At 30.1% G+C, this 23746-nt stretch overlaps 1 protein-coding gene across 1 annotated transcript in view; it reads right to left on the reverse strand.

Annotated features, from left to right (window-relative positions):
• Positions 1–5592, reverse strand: part of LOC116766156 (CD151 antigen-like) — a 164145-nt gene extending 158553 nt beyond the window's left edge. Inside the window, exon 1 of the mRNA XM_032655879.2 lies at positions 5448–5592. The gene's annotated coding sequence lies outside the window, so the exon portion shown is untranslated. The remainder of the gene's footprint in view (positions 1–5447) is intronic.
• Between the last annotated feature and the right edge of the window lie 18154 nt (positions 5593–23746).

The following is a 23746-nucleotide window of genomic DNA, read 5'->3' on the forward strand; positions in this document are numbered from 1 at the left end:
ATAAAACAAAAATGTATAGGGTATTTCATACGAAGTTAAACTTTAAGGCATTTTTAAAATGTTCTAATTATGTCAGCTCGAAAATCATTTCATTTATATAGTTTTATAGCTTTAGATTAAAAGATAAGTGAAATAAAATTTCACAATATCTTAAATAAATAACAGAAAAACCATAAATATCAAAACATAACTCAATCATAACTCCAGACGGAGAAGTAGTTTTATGCGTATTTTAATTTTAAACAGATTTTTTCTGGACTAAATCATAAAATGTCTCAAAATATCTGATATATCATACCAAAACGAGAAGTTTTATTAATTTTTCGACCTTTTATCGCTCTAAAAAAGGAGAAGTTAAAGTCACTTACTTATTATTAACAAAAACATACAAACCAACAAAAAATGAAATCTAAATTACTATTTATACAATTGAATTGCACCTTATATACTGACTCTAAAGTAGCCTTATAATATTTTCAAAGCATATAACTTTTCAAGCAATTCCAATATCCAAGTTTATATATAAAAAATCGTTCCTTTAATTTTAGTTGAGTTATCGTTACAACCAGCTTATCAGTTTTAAATTATTATCTTATTATACAAGACGCTTCACTTTAATCCTAAGTAGTTTCATCAACCTAGGATTTACATGAAAGTAATCAGACACCCAATTTTAACTTAATTACCAAAGTTTATTATTAAATGTAGAGTTTTTTATTAACCATTTATTATTTATTAATGCATAATGGAGTTTGCTCTTCACAAAATAACTTAAGTGGCAAACATTTTAACCGACTAACAAAACGAAAAAAAAAAAACAAATTATGATTTAAATTCTTATAAAGTACTTCGAGTACTTCTCTCATTAAGGTAACCAAAATTCACGTCTTGAGATGTAAAATAATAGTAATAGCTATAGAGAAAATTATGCAAGCAAATTGCAATCCATTTTTTATAGCGATCGTAAAGATACATTTAGTATAACGAAAGAAATATTTTACTGTCTTTCGGTATATCGATTTGCTCTCAGATGTTAATATGAGTGTTATGTCGAACAAACATTGTATTTTTTAATAAAGTATTTTAATCAAATTTCACCAAGAAGTTAAGGAACATCGTTTGCACAAAAAAATATTGTTGTTAACAAACTTATAAAGGGATATTAAAATTATAAAGAAGACATAAAATACAATCAAGGTAAAATACTTAAATTCTGCCAATAAGTTTTTGTTAAAAAAAAATAATATTATTATTTTACTTATGTCAAAAAAGTAAAAAGAACTATAAACATTGTAATCGATTTTTGATTCACAACATTCGTATAAAACAACATTATGAAAATCCACATACTAAGTGAATTGTAGTGCAGAATTCTTGTAAGCACAATAATAAATATTACTATGAACGATTTCTCTGTCGCAGCTTAAAATGGAATAGACAACTTTTCATTACAAAACTTGTAAGTTTCTTTTCTGAATGAGGCAATAATAAGTCACAAGCGATATCGATGTCTCTAGAAAGTGGATTAGGAATACAAACATCTAAATTTCATTTTGGATGGAATTTAGTTTTTATACATAATTATATTTAGCCGTAGACCGTCAAGTAGACCGTCTGCTCGTTTGCCACCTTTCACATAAAACCAAGTGAACCATCAAATTGTGAATTAATATTTTTATTTGCCCAGTAATATTATTAATCACGGGATAAAGGCAAGTCTCGTTGATAGTAATATTAGTAAAAACGTAGCAGTGTCCCAGTGCATGTTCCGTATGTGTAGTTTATTGAAATCGTCAATCAAAAGGTTGAAATGCAATTATAAAGTCATGCAGTTTTTCAAGTCCTTATTGACCTCTATTTTCCTGGTGACGTCATGTTTTTATGTTTCAAGAGCACCAAAGGTGGAAGTAAGAGGGAAATTTAATTGAAAAATCCAATCTGAAATACCCAGCCCGGTGTGTGATATGTATTGTTTCAATATTCTGTTATTATATTCATTCTAGTTATGTATATAATAAATAAAAGAGAATGTTTAAAATTTATCCACGTATCTTAATATGGGTTTTCATGGTATCCTAAGTAATGCCAATTTAAAATTTTCATTTGTAGACGATAGAATGCCTTGTAAGTCCAACAATCGTTGAACGAAATACGTTGAAACCGTTGGTGTTAACTTGATGACAAAACTCTGGCTAAGAATACGGGACTTCGTGTTCGTAACAACGTTTTAACGGTACGAAAAGATTAACACTTAGAACACAGCATTGTGAGTACAATCATTAACCCTCTGGCTTAAAAACTGCTGTTGTTTGATACTGTACCATCCAAAAGTTATAAGTAACAGTATCTGAGATTAACATATTTTATTGTTAAATTTATAAAGAATAAAACAAATGTTAAAGATCAAAATTTCATGTTCTTTTCACTATCTTCTTGTTATAAACTTGGTTTCCATTCATACAATTCATATTAATTTAATTCATCCCTTAAAACTTATTATTTATTCACGGCCAAGTGAATTTGGATTTGTCATGGTAATTCAGGCTTTGAATCCTTGTAACTTCGGAGTTGGTATTGGTATGATAATCTAATTCAATGGAACTTCCATTTCAAACAAGTATAAGAGAATCTGTTGGTTAATCTAGCGTGTAATTCATTACACTATATACTAAATAAACCCAAGACTTGTTTGAACAGTGACAATATGTGTATGGATGTAAACATACATGGATCTTTGTTACACTTTTAAGCAATCTGATAAGACTGGTAGATTGATTCTAAAATTTTATAATGATAGAACCTGCATAAGAGAATTCAGAGCTATTTGCTTTATATTATTATTATGACGAAAAAGTAGGTAAATTGTTTATTCAATATACTTAACTATTTATTCAAATAAAAAAATATTATTATGAAATCAAGTGACTTTAAATAAATTAGATAATCATACAATATAACTTAAGGTAAGAGTAAAGTAAGGATCGAAGTTACAACATACCGTTGATTCATAGTCAGGATTACTGATCTTCGTAACCAAATTGAATAATTTCAAGAGAGATAAGTGCATATAAATTTTTACAGACGAGACTAAGGCTTTCAAGATTTACATTTAAATGTATGTCTAGACCTCTTATTTGGCTGTCTTATGTTTTTTTATATATTACAAAATTACTCCACAAAAATAATATCGTCTATATTATTGGTCTTAAATATGTTAATTAATACCTTGTCATATGACCCAGAGAAGATCGACACTTTATCCAGTCTTCAATCCAATGTGAGATCGCAACAGTTATGGCTTAGCTCACAAATCGTAAATTGTGGGCGAGCGCTTTTGTACCTTCAACCTTCTATTTGCGATTAATACAAAACTTTTAGATTAGAAACTTATTTGTTAATATCTAGTTTCATTTTATTATTAAAAATGTATATTTTAAAGTGGTTTTTGTTTTGAAAAAATCTTTCTATATAACTAGATTTTACCTGCAATTTCTCTTGGATTTCATATAGTTTTTTGTCCATCGCTTTTTCCCCGGATAATAAGAATTTTACTTATACACATATTATGATATCTCTCAAGAAGTCTTTTTTTTCGGAGATTGATGTATTTTTCAACACTAAATGAATAACAATATTTGTAGTATATTAAACATTTTATCAAGATTCTGATAACATAACTTTTGTCACAAAATAAAGGAAATTGTTCATAAATATTGTCTTTGAAAGCACATGTTTTAAATAAACTTTGTTTAACAGAAACACAAAATTATCCAAAAATATAATATAAAACATATTTTCGGATAATAGCTGGTGGCGGGAGCTTATAAATGATATATTTTGAAATACAATGCATATTCAATCATATGAAAAGGGTTAATCTTTAAAGCCCATTGTAGTGATCATTCGGAGTTGGCTTAATCAAGGGCTAAGCTTGTAGGATCCGAGCGGTTCAGAATGGCTCCCGGGCTATTTTCGTCATGCACGTGTTGTGTAATAAACATATTTATGCGAAAGGTATCGATAATTACCTATATAAAAAAATATCCAATACTTATTATATATTTCTTTTTGTTATTTTACTTTGAATAATATTTCAAAGTTTTATTGTTAATCTGTATTTATAAACTGCTGAGGCATTTGTTTTTGTGTTTATACTTAACAATTTTTATCTCTTCCTTGACTAGTTAAAATAATATATAACATTTTTAAATAACATATGATTTGACAGTTAACTACTCTAAAATGTATTAAAAATAAATTTTTTGCTAATATTAAAGCTATCGATGCAAAATAAATATTTATAATTTAAGATAACATTAAAAAAAAAAATAAGTAGGTAGTAAATTAAAAATTTTATAAACAAATTAATGGGTGATAATCATTAAATTTGGTGGAAACAAAATAATTATTATTCTTTTATTCCTGGTTAGTAAATAGTTTTAAGATGTAAGTTATATACTTAAAAGATTTTTATTTACATAGACGACATATTCGTCTTACATCATTAAAAACAAGATTGTGGAAACCACTGAAATGAAAACTTATGAATATCACCTAAAAGGCCATGAAACAACAGCAGACCTACTTCTGCGGGTGCTTCAAATAGTCTTACGATGTCAGAGTTCTTGTTACTTTCCAAGTCAAGAGTGCTATGCTATTTCACTTCCCATGCCAATGCTTTATTGACCTCAATTCAATAAATGCTGTTCGCCAAAAGACTAACTAGGCCGGTTGTAGTATAAATACATTAAGTAGGGTACTAAGAAGGCAACAGAGCAATTATAGCTTGGAATAAGAATAACTCCATGTATGGCCATCGGTATCTTAACATGTTACGAAACGAATGAGTGTGGATAAAAATAAAATATTGAAGCTATTTAACTCTTATAAGCCAAGTATAAGATATATTTAAATAGAAATCTAACATTAGACCGGAAATGTATTTAGAATGATATCATCTTTTAATACTGATTCAACCGAGATTGTTATATATATAGGAAGAATGAATTTGGTAAAATATGTGAATGGAAAAAAAATATATTTAAAAACCTAAATCTTGAAATACAATTTAAACATAATTGTATGTATTTGTATAATATACTAGTTCCTTCTGATAAATCTGACAGTTCAAATAGTTAATATAGCTTTATAATATATATCTATCCCTGTAGTATGACATCACGTCCGTTAAAATTTCAAAGACTAGTAAGATATAGTGGCTAGATTTATAAATTTTATATTTTGTTCCCTTAGAAGTTTAGAGTTCCTTTAGAGGTTTATCTGAACACATTGAATAAATATTCCATATACTCACCGTGCGGTATTGCTAGAAGCTAAGATTATAAATTTTAATATTAAGTCATCGTAGAATTTAAAATATAAACGACAAAATGTAATAAGAATTGCGAAAGTAATTTAAAGAGTTATCAAATACATTTAAATCTTACCATAAATAAATCCCATCTACTATTAAAATCTTACAACACTAATAAGTAACAGTTCACAAGTAATTTCACTAATACATTTTAAATTATTTAGATTTATTTGAACCACATATAAAGCACGAACATAAAGCGTCACATAAACAAATCGTGTTTAGTTTATATCTCTATCAAACACGTCATTTTGCCACGAAAGTTGATAGCGTACTGACTACTGTGTGGCAATAAAGTTAAGCCATTACTATGCTACAACCCTCGAATTCCGACTAGACGGAATCTTTAAATACGTGGACATTTTGCCGTACATTGCTATTTTCTTTGAGAAACTTGATTAATAAATTGGTGGTAGTAAGAAAATCCGCAATGAATATTTCATTACCAAAGAGGATGAAAGTTCTGTAATTATTACATTTACTTGTGTGACTGAAAATTTGTCGCAAGACTATTTTCTTAAACTTGAGATCAGTGGCCAATGATAATAGGGTATGAAAGTAGCAGAATTATTTAGATAAGGTAGATATATAGCATATATTTGTGAAGCAATAAAATTTAAAAAGATAATTTAATAAACGAAAAAATCCTTAAATTTTCATTTGGAGAACATCTAAATATCTTTTATTCGCAAGTATTATTATTTCATTAATTATTATTAGATCAAACAATTCGATTGAAACGGCATGAAAGCTAATCACGGGATATAGGCGACCCTCCTGTAAATTGCACTCGACAACAGTAAGTATTTCTTTAATCTTAAATCTTGTCCGAGGAATTCTATTCTATCGAGACTGTTTCGAATCGAATCTAACGGTAAGCCGCAATTTTAGAAGGATTGCAATTTTTTCACTTATTTTATATCGGGTGTTTAAAGTGTTGACGTTTATATTATACTTTCAGTTATTCAATATCAAACTTTCAGTTTACATTTGTGTTAACCTTGCTAGCATTAGATTGATTAAATATTAAAAAAAAAAAAAAAATCAACATGAATGAAATTATTATTCTGAAAATAGTTTCGCGTTCGACCTCTAACGCTTAATTTTCGTATATTTAAATAAAACTGTAGGAATAAATAGAAGCAACTTTACTTTTTTCTGTAAATTTCTTTATATATTTTTAAGTCCGCAAGCCCCAGAGAGGTTACAGTTGAAATGAAACAAATGTACAAATTCAGAGAGGATTTAACACAATCCCACCGTTTTGAGCTTCAGTCAACTTTTGTTTCGTTCTAGAAATAAATAAATTTCAGTCAAAAGACAATTGTATTTTTCTTTTAATTTCATATCGGTTTTCTAACGTTTTATATTATAAGTTCTATAAGAATTTGTTTTGTGTTGTTATACTTCAAAATTTGATTGATTGAGTAAAAATAAAATATAACCATTTAAAGTTTTGTTTTAAAATTTTGGATTCCTTATTGTTATTGTGATTACAAATCATCTTGTATTGCAATCACGTTTAAACCAAAACGAGTCGACTATTGAACACATAAAGTATGCTGTCTTTGTTCTGGTAGTAATATAAACTTGAGCTACGTCAGCAGACGAGCAACATTTGCTACTAAGAGCAGTTTAAACTTTGGTACAAGACCACAGACTTTAAAACTCTCGCAATACAAAGGGACTGTCAAAAGTTTTTACATAGCTTTCAAGCCAGTAAAAAGAAAATAAAAATATAATTGAAATTTTGGAGGTCTTTTAACAAAACATAGACTTGGCATATAAGTTTTTTGAAAACTTTGAAATGTTATCATTTAGTGTTATTATTTTTGAAATGTTATCTTTTTATGAGTGAATAATTATTTCTTATCGCATATTGTACACCTTTTCTTGCATGTGTTATTGCTCAAGTTTCTTTCCAACTAGCATCACACACCATTTATAGCTGTACAAAATACTTCAGGAAGCAATTTAAAGGATTTTTTTTTTCAGTTTTATAACTTCATCACCTTAAATAAGAAAAAATATAGTTTTATATTTAGTAATAATCCGAAACATGTTATTCTTACTATACAGTACAAGAGGCTGTTTCCCTTAGTACCTATTTCACAGAGATCTGACATAGATTAGTGACGTGACAGGCTAATCGCTTTGGCAACCGATCCAGATATGAAAATCAAATAATCCAGAGCCTAAGGACTTAGTTTTGTACAAATACATGAGATATTTTCATTTTTACAACTATATCATTAATTATAAGTAAACATTGTGTATAATGTTATTTTATTATAACAATTTTTATATTTTATAGTAGATTGCATTTATTTAACCGTTTAAAATCTTATTGCTCAGTCTTCTACTGTTCAGTTTTCTAACATCCCTATGTTAGAGGAAAGCAGTAGAATTAAAAAGTTGAGTCAACAAAAATTATAAATATAGTTAGGTTTAACAAGGCACAAGTGATGTACTGCTATTGCAGACATCTATAGGCTACTGTCACCGGTTAACAACACTCGGTTCGCACTCCTATTTGCCACCAACGGTTTTGAAAGTGATCAGAACGAGCTGTTACTGTGACACATTAAAAGCTATGATGTTTGACGAACATGACCTACGAAACTCTATTAGACGTTATTTGATTTTAATTTTAATTAGTTGAATAGATTGTTTTTTGTTGAACCAGAACATTTAATTATAAAAAGAAAATAATTTTATCACAAGTATTAAAACAGTTAATGTTTTTAAAATAAGATCATATAATAATTATGTCGGTACTCGATATATATAAAAATCTTTGAAATAATTTGAAGTGGTGTTTAAAATTTATTGAAAATAATAGATACTTCTAGTCAAAAATAACCACGACATTTTTTTAGTCCTTTCGAAATTTGGTAAAGTATATAAGTGTAAAACGAATTAAATTTCTCTTTTTTTAAGTAATTGATTGTATTTCTTTTTGTTAGAAGTTCTTGGAAATAAAAAAAACTTGCTTCTTGCTGCACTACATTTTTATCCAAATCTCCACAAGTGCAACCACGCATATTTTTATTATTAAAAATAAGTACCCCTTCAAATATATATTTCATTCATAAATCTTAGCACATTATGGTCATTGTTGAAAAAAGTGCAACGTCTGTATGTTAGGTGCCCAAATTTGGACTAACCATGCTGAAGTTCGTTGTAAAAAAAATGTGTGTGTTTCATATCAATTAAGCAAATCCGAATGCTTTTAAAATATTATGCAATTCTTAGAGTAAATCACTTAATTATTTTAATATATCAATAAACAAATAGAATTTTGACTAATACGTCTACCACTAAAATAAACGCTTAACAGAAGGGCATATAATGGAATGTTCTATTTGTGAACTTTTCTATAGCTTAAAATATATTTTAAGTGTTTTTTATAACTTATCAGAGCTAAATTTAAATAAGAATTTCAAAAATGTTCCTTCCAAAATAAGCTTTCTGACGCTACTTATGTAGTATTGTAGCGAGTTTGTAGCTTTCATCGTTAAACTGAAAAATTTATTATGAATATTAAAATTTTTTTGCACTTTGGAGCGAAGAATGAATAGAAAAATTCGTTTATAACCGCATAGTTATTTAGATGGAGGTTAAAAGTTCTAGAGATATTTTTCTTTGTATTAATTTGGCTTCCAACTACGATTATCGCATTGTTTAACAGCTTTGTAAATAAAGATAAAACAAAAAATGTGTAATTCCTAAAATAATGGTCCCTAGTCACACATTTTTAGTTAAAAACAAAAGAACATATTTATATAAATAAATATAATGTACTTAGACTTCACAGGCGTGCTATGTAAAAGGCCAATATGCAGCTATTGCTAATGACGAATAAATTATTGAACGAATAATGTTATGGAAGGAAACACACATTAATAAATCATATATTGTCAATATGATTGTATTTATTTAAGGATGCATTAGCTTAGCTAACTTATACAGGTACGGGTTAAGTTCTTATGATATAAAGCTACTGCAACAAACAAACGAAATCTATGTTCCAATTTAATTTCTAACATAATTTTTAGGCTTAAGTAAAAGCATTTTTTCTGATGTGACTGGTGTACATATTTATTTTTATTTGTTAATTCTTAAAAAAAAAAGTCGAAGACTAACGCGTAGGCATTAGGAAACATTAAAAAAAACGCCAATAAATATCAGCAGTGTATGCTATATATAAATTTATGGAACAAATGAGACGAAACCTCTTAGCATTCAATGGATTCACCGTGCGGGTGCCGGGTCCATTGCGTTGCAGGGAGTGGAGCTTCAACAGTGCCTGGGACTTGCGACCCAGGTGTAGGTTTAAGGGGCCCCTAACTAACGCGCGTTAAACGCTCACCTCCACTGTCCAAGCTCCTCTCCCTACCTAACCATATTTGAAAAGAACCTACTAGGGCTGCCTTCGAAGTACGTTCCAAGAACGAATTGATGTGAGTTCTGGACAGGCCCAAGTCTTTTAGCAGGTTGTAGAGAGATTTAGCCGTTATACCTCTCGCTCCCACTTCTACCGCGTATAAATCCACGACGAACCTATTTCGAGTGAGTTCGTTTGTGAGCTCGTAATATTTGTTGACCTTGATGGTATGGTCTTTGGGGATGTTGGTTTCCCAAGGAACCGTAAGCTCTATCATCACAACGCGCTTTAAGATTCGCGAATACATAAATATGTCTGGTCTGGAGGCCGACGCACAAATATCCTCGGGGATTTTGTATTGTTTTTCATACGTATCCATCATTATAGTCCAATCCGTAGCCGCTTTAAGGATGGAGTAAGGCTTAACATTTGTTTTTATAGCCCTAGTGCCCTCTCTCACAAAACCTACTGATCGCTCGTTTGTGGTTATTTCCTTTTGCGCTCTGGCTACCGAAAGACTAACCGCTTCACGTATGATTTCTAGAACCCTATCGTGACGACGCGAGTATTGACCGCTATCGAGGAGTACCCTACATCCCACTAACAAGTGCCTAGCAGATCCAACTGCCTTCCCACAGATATAGCAAGTCTTTTCGGTACCTTTACCCCATCTCACTAAATTACTTTGATCTGGGAGAGTCATCTGGAACGCAATGAGATAGAATTTTAGCAATGCTGGCGACCAATCATGGATTAAGGTGCGCCATTTTAGTGCTAATGGGATGCAAAAATCTCCTATGTCTAACCACTCGTTCTGCATTTCTAAACTTATTGCATGGATCTTATATTTATCATTCTCGTCTTGCCGAATAAAAGACTTCAATATATCCGTATCTTGGACCTTCCTACTTGACCCTAACCCTACTCTGTTACTTTGCGCTCCTATCATAAACTGCTTGTGGAATTGAAGCCTTGACTCTAGCTCTGGGGCATCTTTGTCTTTTGGGAGCGATGTAACGACGTCATCCTGGGATTTCCCCAGGATGTATCTCTTGGAAACTCTCAGGTGTTTGTAGAGCTCCGATGGCCTTTTTAGACTCATCCCAAAACTATTGCGATCCCTAAATAAAGCCGATGAATCAGCCGTTAGCGCGAGCCCGAGCCACAACTTCAACATCTTTATGACGCCTGCATCTAACTTTGACAGAAGGGTTTTACTGAAATCATAAATGAGGAAAGGCCAATTTAAACGTGAAGTTAGGTAATTATCATAGATCCAAGCTTTTTTAACGTTACTGATCTGTTGGCTATCTACCTTGTTGAGATCGTTTAAAAAGCTATCTACTATACCTTCTAAAGATGGAGTACGACCTATATTATCAATCTTCCGACCGAGAAATTTAAATGGTGCATTTTCTGTAACCGTAGAAATGCATTGACCGCCTAACGATAATCCCGGATCGTATGAGGTGTATCTTGTACTCCGCCTACCGAGACACAGACAGTGACATTTACATGGTTTTGTCCTCAATCCATCGGTCCACTCACAGAATCTATCCACTTCATCTAATAGTACTTGACAGTGTTTGGGGTTACGTGTCAGTATTGCGAGATCGTCAGCGAAGGCTAAAGTTCATAGGAATTTGCTATGAAAAATATTAAAATTATCGGTAATTTACAAAATAAGGTTTTTTTTCCATTATAATAACTTTAAAGAATAGTATGTTTTTTTATGTTCAAATTGTTGAATAACTAACCTCTCATGTTATATATTCTTCATAAGAAGTTAAAAAAGTAAAATAAAACAAAATGTAATCAGGTGAAATTACTTTTAACGAGTGGTTTTAGTCACTTTTAACACTTTTATATTCTAGGAATAAAATTATCTCTATCTTCTCACCATTTTTAAGTAGTTCATACTTTTAAATTGATACTATAGTGAAATATTCCCTTTACTCTAAGTTTAGTAAGGATCTTAACTAGGGATTAAGCAAATTGTTAAAGTGTATACCAATAGCATTAAAAATATTGAAAGATTTAATTATGCTATTTTTGTTAGACATTATGATTATACTTTCTAAATCTCATATTTTATTAATTTATTCCCTATCGATAATTCTGTTAAAGAGATCGTAGATTCTCTAGAGTATCTACACTTTTACACTAGAGTTTTCGGATATACTATAATTTTACTATAATATTCGACATAAAGGGAAAATAAAATAAATTTAATACACGTATACGTCTTATATACTGTGATGGGCAATGGTATTGTTTCGGAACCGCAGTGGATTGTTTTAAAATACTGCGTGTGGTTTTCATAAACAGTTAACTGTTTTCATCAAAATATTATTTTATTAATTTAATATCTATTACGTAGCAATTTCCTTTGGATACAATACTGCAAAATATTAATATATGATTAGTTATGAGGCTTCTGTGGTTTTGTCTACTCTTAGTAATTTATTAATTTTAATGTGGAATTAAGACTTGAGATATATATAACATATTCAGTTTTTATTTTTTTATTTCTAACGTATTTCCCCATGTATTTCCTACGATAAACGACTATGATTCTAAGATATTCTGAAAAAAAAAACAAAAGTCATCTTAACATATCAGATTTGGACGTATATCCAACAACTTAGAATACTCAGATCTTTTTAAAAAAAGAAGCAATCTTAATAATGTAAACTATAAAGTTAGAAAACTCTTTTTTTGTTTCTGCATTACTTGAAATTTATTTGTACATTTTAGATTTACTCTACGGAACAAATGGTATTTAATATTTCATAGAGAAAATATAAAAGAAATGTTCAACTACAAGAATAACGTGCCACGTACGGAGCGTCGTGTAACATGTAATAGATCGTGACAAAAAAAAAAATACGTTAAATATTAGATAGATACGTTAGTCTAAAATAGAAAATGTATGTATTTTGAATGTCATACCTGTGATATCTTTTTCTTCAATTTAGAATAAACATTAAAAGAGTAGATCCGGCACAATACGAAACTACTGGTCCGGAACAGATTTTAAGATTAAAAATTTTATGTGATTTGAGTCATAAATTTGAACATATGTCCAGTGGACAAAAGCAGTTGATATAGCTAGTTTAGCTTGATGTTATAAGACTAACAATTTGAATATTTTAATTTAATTTATTGCTGTGGCATTATCTATTATGACTTTCCTCTAAAATTGATATCATCATTTGGCAAACAAAGCGTTTCTTTATGTCAAATTACAACTTTTGTAGTTATTTCGATTAAGGCTGTGAAATTTTTGGTGTATGCTTTCATTGTTGGTAGTATAATTTCATTTATAAATTTATTTATTTGTCAGAAAGTGCGCTAAAAAATCTCGTAATAAATATTATGTATCAAGAAATTCTAAAAAGTATAAGTCATTATAAAGCAGAATAAAAAAAAATGTAATTTCAATTCTTACAGTTAATTATTATTAAGATATGCACTGGTTTACTTGTGAAAACTTAAGATCAAAACAAAAGTAACAGGTCGATATTATTTATGTGCCTTAACTTAATAAATTTTTCTTTAATCGTAATAGACGTGATAAAACTAACTATATTTGTATTCTAAGTTGCAAAATTTATGTCCTTGAAGCTATATACAAAATGTAAAAGACAACATTATAAAAAAATTGAATAAAAAGAAATAAAATTTAAGACACGTAGGAAACGTACTTTGTGTTACTATCGTGACCTTCAATGAATCCTGGCGAGAGATGCTGTCGGAAAAATTTATTATATGGCCGAAGCACAATTTATCCATTTTTTTTTTATAATAACACTCGAACGTTTTCTGGTAAATAAAAAATATATTTACCTAACCAACTTATATCCCAAAAAATACTTCAAATAATTAATTTATAAAGAAGGTTTTTAATTTTATTTTTTTATTTCCAAGCGACTTTTCCTTTTATAGGAAATAATCATGCAGACAATAGTAATGAGAGCACTAATAAAAATAATTAATTATTACAAATTAAAGTTTACCCGTACTCAAAATATTGTTATTAACAAAGTTATAAAATATTATCAAACATGTTATATACTGTATTAACTTATAATTGCTTTATATTGCACAGGTGATAGAATTAGCATGCAAGGCTCAATTTCGCATGAGGTATAGTTTACGACGCCCTTTGATAGGAAACCAAAGCAGATTGCTCTGTTCTGATTGGAATTGACTATCCGTTTGGATACTAGCTACCTTCATTAACTATCTGAATTGAGATATAAAAACAAAATGCCCATTTACGTGAAAGTAAATTGTGTGATTTTTGTTTCATCAAAATTATGTATACTGTAAGAAAATAATGATCAATGATGGTTAAATTCCATTAGTTTGTGTTATTTTAATATACTAATATAAAAACATTAAAAAGATACAACGCTTATTCGATGTTATTCTCTTTAAATTTTGCGACCAGTTATTAATAACAAGATCCACACTCTCTATGGAAACTTCTTCACTAACAGTCGTATGGATTGTTTTAGAGACTTAACGTTTATAACGTTTAGAACAAAGGTTACTCTCTAAAGCTGACCATAATTCATAATCCAGTGAATTTGATTGGCCCAAAAAGACGGCCGATCTTCAGGTCTATTTAAGATCAAAACGATCGTTTTTGACCAGGGTTGGGTGGATCGAGCTTTATGACTTGGAGTTTTATTACTTTCTAGGATGACCATTCTTACATATTGAACATTGCATTGATAGGGAATTTAACCAACTTTTCAAGAATGGTATCTTGATAAACTTATGCCGCCTTTCGGACACCTTTTTATAATATTATATTATTATGTAAATACATATGTAATGCTCACGTTATATTCTGTTGATGAATTGGGAAGCTTTCGGTCGCTTTTTTCGTATGAACACTATAAGAGTGACCATATTTTTTCTTTCACAAACGGAGAAGATTTCATTCTTCAATATTCCGATGCACAAAAATTTAATTAATACCCAACTTATGGAGGATTCAACAAATTGTACTTGGGTTATCAATGCCTATTTTACATAATGCAGTCACAGCTCTTCACAATGAGTTCTCTGTATCAATGCATTCTATATTAATATAACAAAAAAATTTACTACATATTGCAGCGAAAAAAAAACGGAATAGGAAACTATTTTCTTATTACTTTAAAAAGAAACTAATTATTTTTAGGTATTTTTTTATTTTTGAAAATATGATATTAATACTCTAAAAAGCATATAGGATAAGGAAAACATTTTCACATACAAAATAACAAATCGTTAATAACGCGTCAGCTCTTCAACCTATTTTCTCTTTCGTTACTGCATATTGACGGGTTTCCGATCAATTTGCAAGTCAGCGGTAGGCGTGATTGTAAAATTGTTTCGGCTATATGTACATTAGAGTATGCGGTATAAATTCAACCTCTCTTCACTGCAACATGTTAAATTAATAAATGGGCAGGTAAAAGAAATATTCATATTTCTGCACATTGTGTTACAAAAAATCAAGAAATAAAATATTAAATAAAAATAATTCTTTGATTTTTTATTTTAGAAACTTTTACGTGCTTTGGGACAACTTTAATTTAAAGATGGCATATAGATTATAACAGAACACATAAATGAAAATAGGTTTATTTAATAAGTTGGGTTTTTACTCACTGATTATGTTGAGTATGCTTTTACACAAAATATGCTATTACCTACCAATTATTATAATTACAACTTTGAAAAATAATTTATATATTTTCTAATAACAAGTAATATAATATACGTTGCTTTAAAACTGAACAGGACTAATTAACTGATACAAAACAGAGGCGTCTCTAGACTAGTAAATTTAATTTGCCTCTTCGATTTTACGTTACTTAATCGGGGTCTGTTACTTTTTGCAACGGTTTCTACTTCGAGTGATTCTTCAACCTTTTGTGAGAAAACCAATTTCTTTACCATCACGTATTAAAAACGAAAGTGTTAAACCTTTGTGAACCTTGAAATAATTTTATAGATATATTACATTATTTTATCGAGATTCAATTACTTTGATTTTAAACAATCTCTAAACAAATATTTTTATAACAAAAGTAATCAGATAGTTTGTAATGTGTGACAAATAATATTCAAATATCCTCTACTCCCGGAATAAATGGTGATTTTATCATATAATATAAATTTGAAATGAAGTCCAACCAGATATATTTTCTATTATAAACTCAATTAAGATGGCTTTAATTAATTCTGTTACGGCATTCTCCTGTTCAGTCTGTTAATTAACAGTTCAGCCACAATTCCCTATAGCCCACCTTGAAATTTATTAAGAACAAATTATATACATATTTTACAATCCAATATCTTATAAGTACCTGTAATGGAGGAAATAATTAATTTCCTGTAAAGCTTATTGGAAAAAATATAGGAGCTAAATGTATGTGTGTAATGTGTTATAAAATAATAAAATTTATTTTATTTTTAAAGTGTAACTAATAAGCCGGCTAAAAATATTTTGTACAGCTATCGCATGTAGTATTACAACCGTCTACGGAGTAGAGTTAAAGTGGATACCATCGTTACTACTTTTTTTTACCTCTATTAGCTGTTTTTTTAGTTATACATTCAAGAACTAGACAGGTAATTCCCTGAAATTTATAATTAATAAAAGAGATATATTATTTGTAAAAAAACCATTTTTAACAATTACAAAAACATATACATTCGAAAACAAATATAATGGAATTACAAATCAAAATGAGGTAAACTTGCTAATTTCAATTTTGTCTAACCGATTTGTCAATGACCGTAAGCTTTTAACAAGGTATTAATTTATTAGAGACATTTAATATCTTTGAATATTATATAAAATTTTATTTGGTTAAATTTATGAAAAATTATTGAAATAAATTAAATATGGGTTTTTAGTAGAAAGTTAATATAATTTTATAACCAAAAAAATATGTAAGATAAAATGAACTTTAGCAAATGTTTCAATTAACATGAAGAATAAAAACACATCAAATAGTTTATGTATGTTATTGGTACAAATACAATAACAAAATAGCACAACAAGACAATCAAAAACGAAACGCCTTTAGAAAACTCTATGTTTTCATCTAGAGAGAAATGAAGTCCCCTTCAAAAAGTCAGACCAAGGCCTAAAAAAATAGGCCATCTTGTAAAGAAATAGTCAAGGGCATGATTTGCGATTTCTTCACTTCTGGTTTTCTACAGTACTTTAAGCAAAATACTTATAAACAAACTTAGGGAAAGGGAATTATTTTAATTTCATTGAACACATGTAGTTATTACTACATTAAACTAATTTTCAAAATTAGCCTATCGCTTGATTTTAATCCACATTACATACATTTTTGAAGTCAGTTAAAAATATAAATTACTCAATCATCTTCAATATTCACTTACAAACAAAAATATATGAAAATTTATAAACTTTTCTGTTGCTCTTCAATTTTTAAAAAAATGCTTATTAGGCAACGATTGCCTGTCAACATAATTTCTTAGTAAACAGCTAAAATAATCAATATAATAATTGAAAATTCTGAATTATTATTATCGTTTTTCTCTATATGTCAGTTATATCGAGGGAGTTTGTTAATACTGGTCCACACACGTTTTAAGGACTAAGCAGGTGTTTGTAATGAATATTATAAAATATGAGGTGAATAATATTTTACAAAAAAATATATTGTCATATTCTCTTACTACGTAATGTCAAAAGTAATTAATTAACACACAGGAGTAGATTTTTTAAAAACATAACAAAATGTGAAAAAAATATAAAAGAGGGAAATGTAAATTTCTTTAATTTTAAATACAATTATGTATTTTATTGAAATTGGTAAAAAAGACGTAAAAGGTTAAGTATGGGTGTATTGTTACAAAAAGAAAGCATCTTCACCTCTCTTGTCTCACATAATCTCACAAATGTTTTGTTAAAGCATCCTATTACTCTCCTGGTACACTCATTATCTTTGTCAATAAGAAGAACGCCCTGCTCTACTAACTCAAAACTCTATGAAAGAGTATGTAATATTATATTTAGCTCTATTATCTCATTTGCTTCACTTTAACAGGTTGATCGTAAACGTGATTTCACTATTAGTTAATCGTTGTTTTATCAAAGCTCGCTAACAAATGATCTCTGCCGTTTATATTATTTTTTACAGTGTAAAAAACTTCACGAAAACTCTAAATTAAATTATAAATATTTAATACACTGAATATTTGGTATAAAATATATATTGTTTGAAAATAAGGCAGATTTTAAGAAGATTGTATAATATTTTTTTTATACAAATGACAATATTATTTAATATTTCTTTTTCACGTAGTTGGTTTACCTTTTAATTTTAATTACTACCATTTTTATAAATGCTTTATTAATTTGTCTACTTTAATCTTTCTTTTTATAACGCAATGCCTTTAACATCATCGGCTTAAAATTTTCGTATTGTTTAAGATATGTCAAAGCACTGCTGTCCAACTTACAATTTGATCTGAAAGAAAACAAATCATTTGAGTGGAAAATGCTTATTGAATCAAGTTTACGTTCATTTGTTTCATTATTGGGAGGGTCATTCTATTGTCAATGGTAATGAAGGTCTAAAAGGGAACCCGATATTAAGTCTTCACGTTGATGTATTTAAATTTATACTATAAATATTTAACAAGTGGAAAAATAGTCGGATACTTTTGTAAAAATGTTCACAAATGTTTTATTTGTTTCTTGTTATCGATAGGATTTGAAATATATAAATTCACATATGTGTTTGTTTGCTTAGGATGTCACAAGAAATATCATTTTTGTATGTTAAGAGAATGAAAATGGTTTTACACATTTTGGTATACTTCGTTTTCAAAAACAAAAGAAAGACGTCACTCATCCCAACCATCGACTGGGCTAAAAATATATATCGGATTTTATTATAAATTCATTATTTTAAAGACAGGACGCCAGCCTCGCTGACGTCACTAATGTCACTTGTTTCAGTATGTTCCAGATATTTTAAAATGGAACTTCAATTCTTCTAAATGTTCTTGTATTTCTCGAAGGTTCTTTATGCTCCGCACTCGCTGAACTCTGCAGTCCCCTGTTGTGCGTCCAGACGTCATATTTAAACCAGAATTCAAACATAGTTCTATTCTCTTTGATTTCGTTTTACTTTTAACAATAGTAACGACGACCAATAAGTTGTTATAATAATTGATGCCAGTTATTTCCATGTTGCATCCGTCATTGAAGCTGCTTGCGCCGATACGGCCATTCTGGCAGGCGGTGCGTGCTCTGCACCTGCCTGGTGATGTGTTCTCTCTTGCTTAGCTTTCGTAATGTTCTCGTACCCGTTGCAGGTCTCGTAGAGTAGATGGGCCGGGTTCAAGAATTGATGCTTCATCATCCGAAGTCATGCCGATACGGTTATACTGATGCGTGCTCTGCATTGTTTTCTGTGATAACAGAGAGATACTTATGTAGTCTAGGTACTTCCACAGTAAACCTAGATAACTTTATATTGTTATAGTTATGGTTAACAAATTTGTTGTGGTCGTATGGGTTACGTTGTTTATTACGACTCATCGTGAGACGAAATCATAATATCACGTCCAATTATTTAATCTACTTATGGCTTTGGGGCATCACACGAACATTCATAACATATGTCATAGGACGTCTCCATCCGCCTAAAACTTTTTTTTTTTTTTTTTCTTTCTTTCTTTCTTTATTTGTTTGGCGTAAGACGTCTCCACCCGTGAACATTTTTTTTTTTTTTTTTTTTTTTTTTTCTCGTAAGACGTCCACCCGTCTACATATTTTTTTTTCCTTTATTTGTTTGGCGTAAGACGTCTCCACCCGTGTACAATAATTTTTAATTTTCTTATTTTTTTTTTTTTCGTAAGACGTCCACCCGTCTACAATATTATTTTTTAGTAATTTTTTTTTTTTTTGTTATGGTTCGGATCCGCACGCCAAATGCATCTTTTATAGTAATATATCTCAAACTAAGTGTTAGACAATCACATTGCTAGCAATGATTAATGGTAATGCGTTTGAATGAAGCAATTTGAACAAAATGAAATACGCTCACCGGATAACTATTAGGTAGGCGAACCGTCCACCTAACTGCTTGCTTAGTAATTCTGTGTCGTCCCTCAGATGCTGTGAAGTCTCATCGTAGCTGGTCATGTGCCACATTCGTAGCTGGTCATGTGCCACATTTCGAAGTCATCCATTGTTTAAAATCACTTTACAAGATATTAATCATTCTCAATTATTTTCTGGATTTTGTATAGTTAACAAAATTTTAAATATAGGGATATCCGATTTCTGGGGTTATATTTTTATTATTACAATATCTCCCTTCTGGAATCTTTTAATCGTAGCTCGACCTCTCAAAAACCTAGCTTTGTATCTTCTCTCCGCCTCGACCATCCTGTTTTGAATGTGTTGGTGTATTACTTCGATTTAAACGGACTGATTGTTGAATTGTAATCTAAACTGTCAAAGCATAATTGACTTGTTTGTATGTGCAAAACATCGGCAAGGATACTAAATTTTCCACATGTATTCTTATCACGTAATAAATCTGCTCCGGTTAATATATCAGTAGTCGTTTCAAAACCTGGAAGATTTGTTTTCTACACCCAGAGATTTCATTTGCAATTGATTCTTGTATAACGCACCACTGCGATCTTGCATTTTATTTAAGAGTACATTTACCAGTTGGTATTAAATTAAAATTCGGCGTGATCTCCTTATTCCCGTCGGAAACACGATTCAAACGCATGACTTTATACTCAAGTCTTCCCAAGGCCTCCCTACGTCATCTCATGGTATTCTTAAGGATACAGCAAGGACCTGTGGTTAGCTCAAGAGTAACACGCGATTAGTTCAGAGGTACGCTTTCCACATCTGTGGTGTAGACTTGTCTTCTCACGGCTCCACAAGGCATCCCTACGGAATCTCATGGTTCTCTTATGGATACATCAAGGACCCGTGGTTAGCTCAAAGGTAACACGTGATTAGCTCAGAGGTCACGCTCTCCAGATCGGTGGTGTATAATTGTCTTGTCACGGTACCACAAGCCTTCCCTACAGAATCTCATGGTTCTCTTCAGAATACATCATGGACACGAGGTTAGCTCAAAGGATAATAACAAATGTTAGCTATGGTCTCACGTAATGCCTCTTGTGTAGATGTTGCAACTAACCAATCGTCTGCACACTTTCTAGCTAACTCCTTTAAAAAAAACTTTAATTCTAATGTCGTAGTTACTGATTTGGTACGTATTTACAGCCGTAAAGATGCGTTTGAATCAATCCCGAACACACACACTATCACCGGGATCAAAAGATGATAAAATTAATATGATCTTGTTAGTAATTTTAATCGTATCCCTTGTTTTTTTAGTAGCAAACGTTCGGTCACGCTCTGCATTGTTGACATCATTTGCATAAAAGACTGAGGAGCGTTCTTCATTACGCAAGTTCTCCGGATGATTATTTTCTTGAGCTGGATCAGGATTTACAAATACACTAAGACCGGCAGTAACTGATCACAGGAGCGATCCCACTTCTGATATCGGATTTTATTATAAATTCATTATTTTAAAGACAGGACGCCAGCCTCGCTGACGTCACTAATGTCACTTGTTTCAGTATGTTCCAGATATTTTAAAATGGAACTTCAATTCTTCTAAATGTTCTTGTATTTCTCGAAGGTTCTTTATGCTCCGCACTCGCTGAACTCTGCAGTCCCCTGTTGTGCGTCCAGACGTCATATTTAAACCAGAATTCAAACATAGTTCTATTCTCTTTGATTTCGTTTTACTTTTAACAATAGTAACGACGACCAATAAGTTGTTATAATAATTGATGCCAGTTATTTCCATGTTGCATCCGTCATTGAAGCTGCTTGCGCCGATATATATATATTCAATCTCTCAAATTGCACTCGAAATGATCGTAAGAAGTTAATTTTACGTTTTAAATAATACTAATATATTTTGGTACCAAATATATATACCCAGTTTCATCAAACTCTGTTTGTTAAATCTAAACGATGCATTTACTAATGATACTTTAAAAATATAATTGTTTGTCAAAATATTTACGTCTCACGATGAAAAATTAACATTGACTTATTAAATGTCACGTTAAGACCCAGTTTCACCAAACAATGTTAAATAAACGATTAAGGCCTAAGGATTAAGGATTTGATGGACTGTTAGATGTATCGAGCATCCCACCACTCACGAATGTCTGTTTAAATGTCTTAACAAGGCATTATATTAATTCCTGCTCTAGAAGTCCGTCAAATTTCTGATGGACTGTTAATGATCTTTTGTAGCCATAGCAACGCAATATTTGACATTGGAAATTAGGTATACTCTTTTTTCACACATAACTTGAACAAAATTTATGCCAATAAATTCACAACACGATTTTGACAAGTTACGCCAAGTGAACTGGAAAGAAATCTTTTTGTGTACCATTTATAACCAATCAACGAGTATAAAATTTGGTCACATTAGCTAGTAATTGACATATCAATGGTTATATGCGATCAAGGGATGAAGTTGTGCATCGCAGGAAACATTCAACGCAATTACTTCAATTTGGTCGTCTCAAAACAAAAACAAATAATTTGGTAGTAGGTCATATAACGTGACATTTAATAATGCTTTGTTAATTTTTCATCTTGGGACGTAAATATTTTGACAGACAATTATATTTTTGAAGGTTCGTTAATAAATGCCTCGTTTAGATTCAACAAAGTTTGGAAATTGGGACTTAATCTTTTTTGATTAAAATTTTACAGATAATTTAATTTTGACACGATTTAATACACGTTACATGCACAATTACGGATCAAAAATTTATGGGGTTTTTCAGAAAATGTTGAAAATGCTGTTTCTTTTCTTTTTGAAATGCTAAGTAAACTTAAAGAGAATATTGCTTTCTATTTTGAAATTACATTTAACCAGTAAACTTTTACATCGTTGACATTTATTTAAACTTGATAAAGAAGTTTTGATCACCAGAGAATTGAAGGTTAAATCTCTAGTTTTAATTTAATTACAATTTATTGCTGCTCGTTAAAAGTGTATCATAACTTGACGAATTAAAGATGATAATAATTTTGGGGAAAAAATATTTTGAAAATTATATATTATTAATATTTAGGACGATATTTTTTATACACAAAGCCCTGAATCTCATACTTTATAATTATGAATCCCATTTTGATGGCCATAATTAATTAAGTTACACCGGATCCTTTGCTTAAGTTAATTAATAAACCTTTCTCAAATAATTCAGAAGCTTTACTTAATAAATATTTATAATTTGTTATTTCTCTTGTAAATACGATGATGAATTTTTATAAAAAACAAAGAGATTTTAGTATTGTTATAATTTTTTATTGTTAAAATTATTGTAAATAATAAGTCGCGCCGAGAGTCTAGTCGTAGAAAAATATTATTCGTTCATTATAATTGTTTCCAAATGGCCTGCTTCGTCGATGTAAATAATTTTAGTATTACATCAGGTGATTAGTTTTGTTCAAGTACCCACAATTGTAATACAGAATTTATCATAAAAAAGTCCAAGCATAATCATACTGAATTCATTCTACATTGGTCGCTCTTAGGAGCCACAGTGGTAGAATCTCTGCTATAGAATTCTTGACATTAATTGTCAGGATTTGTTGGCACTAAACAAGTATCATTTTGAGTAAAGACTATATTTACTTCAAAATTCCGTCCTTCGTCATCTGTTCTGAACGCCCAGACTCCAAGGCCTCTTAAGGGACTAGGGTTTTGGACTGGTTTCCACGAGGATCTCCTCGCTCTCACAAATATATTATTTTATAAAATAAACATAATTTTAGGTTTAAAATTTTTCCATTCTTCTTTAAATTCGTTAGCTATTATGTCAATAATGTATAACAATGCATATTATAGTGC

This window comes from Danaus plexippus, chromosome 15 (assembly GCF_018135715.1).
Source record: "Danaus plexippus chromosome 15, MEX_DaPlex, whole genome shotgun sequence".
Classification (NCBI taxonomy): domain Eukaryota; kingdom Metazoa; phylum Arthropoda; class Insecta; order Lepidoptera; family Nymphalidae; genus Danaus; species Danaus plexippus.